This window comes from Triticum dicoccoides, chromosome 2A, assembly GCF_002162155.2.
Source record: "Triticum dicoccoides isolate Atlit2015 ecotype Zavitan chromosome 2A, WEW_v2.0, whole genome shotgun sequence".
NCBI lineage: Eukaryota > Viridiplantae > Streptophyta > Magnoliopsida > Poales > Poaceae > Triticum > Triticum dicoccoides.
This window is the reverse complement of record NC_041382.1, coordinates 122,757,256-122,759,281: the sequence shown is the minus strand read 5'-3', so window position 1 is coordinate 122,759,281 and position 2,026 is coordinate 122,757,256.

Genomic DNA, 2,026 nt, shown 5'->3' with positions numbered 1-2,026 from the left:
AAGGAACATCAAGTGTTGATGGTTAATAAAACCACTAAGTTTAAGAAAGGCGAGGGTAAGAAGAACTTCAAGAAGGACGGCAGGGGGGTTGCCACGCCCGGTAAGCAAGCTGCCGGGAAGAAGTCAAAGAATGGACCCAAGCCTGAGACTGAGTGTTTTTATTGCAAGGGAAGTGGTCACTGGAAGCGAAACTGCCCCAAATATTTAGCGGACAAGAAGGCCGGCAACACTAAAGGTATATGTGATATACATGTAATTGATGTGTACCTTACCAGTACTCGTAGTAGCTCCTGGGTATTTGATACCGGTGCGGTTGCTCACATTTGTAACTCAAAGCAGGAGCTGCGGAATAAGCGGAGACTAGCGAAGGACGAGGTGACGATGCGCGTCGGGAATGGTTCCAAGGTCGATATGATCACTGTCGGCACGCTACCTCTACATTTACCTACGGGATTAGTTTTAAACCTCAATAATTGTTATTTAGTGCCAGTTTTGAGCATGAACATTGTATCAGGATCTCGTTTAATTCGAGATGGCTACTCATTTAAATCCGAGAATAATGGTTGTTCTATTTATATGAGAGATATGTTTTATGGTCATGCTCCGGTGGTGAATGGTTTATTCTTAATGAATCTCGAGCATAATGTTACACATATTCATAGTGTGAATACCAAAAGATGTAAGGTTGATAATGATAGTCCCACATACTTGTGGCATTGCCGCCTTGGTCACATAGGTGTCAAACGCATGAAGAAGCCCCATGCAGATGGACTTTTGGAGTCTCTTGATTACGAATCATTTGACACGTGCGAACCATGCCTCATGGGTAAAATGACCAAGACTCCGTTCTCAGGAAGAATGGAGCGAGCAACCAACTTATTGGAAATCATACATACTGATGTGTGCGGTCCAATGAGTGTTGAGGCTCGCGGTGGCTATCGTTATGTTCTCACCCTCACTGATGACTTGAGTAGATATGGGAATGTCTACTTAATGAAACACAAGTCTGAGACCTTTGAAAAGTTCAAGGAATTTCAGAGTGAGGTTGAGAATCAACGTGACAGAAAAATCAAGTTCTTGCGATCAGATCATGGGGGAGAATACTTGAGTCACGAATTTGGCACACACTTAAGGAAATGTGGAATAGTTTCACAACTCACGCCGCCTGGAACACCTCAGCGTAATGGTGTGTCTGAATGTCGTAATCGCACTCTATTGGATATGGTGCGATCTATGATGTCTCTTGCCGATCTACCGCTGTCATTTTGGGGCTATGCTTTAGAGACTGTCGCATTCACTTTAAATAGGGCTCCGTCAAAATCCGTTGAGACGACACCGTATGAATTATGGTTTGGGAAGAAACCTAAGCTGTCCTTTCTAAAAGTTTGGGGATGCGATGCTTATGTCAAGAAACTTCAACCTGAAAAGTTCGAACCCAAATTAGAAAAATGCATCTTCATAGGATACCCTAAAGAGACTATTGGGTATACCTTCTACCTCAGATCTGAAGGCAAGATCTTTGTTGCCAAGAATGGATCCTTTCTAGAGAAAGAGTTTCTCTCGAAAGAAGTAAGTGGGAGGAAAGTAGAACTTGATGAAGTATTGCCTCTTGAACCGGAGAGTGGCGCAGCTCAGGAAATTGTTCCTGAGGTGCCTGCACCGACTAGAGAGGAAGGTAATGATGATGATCATGAAACTTCAGATCAAGCTGCTACTGAACTTCGTAGGTCCACAAGGACATGTTCCGCAACAGAGTGGTACGGCAATCCTGTCTTGGAAATCATGTTGTTAGACAACGGTGAACCTTCGAACTATGAAGAAGCGATGGCGGGCCCAGATTCCGACAAATGGCTGGAAGCCATGAAATCCGAGATAGGATCCATGTATGAAAACGAAGTATGGACTTTGACTGACTTGCCTGATGATCGGCGAGCCATAGAAAATAAATGGATCTTTAAGAAGAAGACAGACGCGGATGGTAATGTAACCATCTATAAAGCTCGGCTTGTCGCTAAGGGTTATCGAC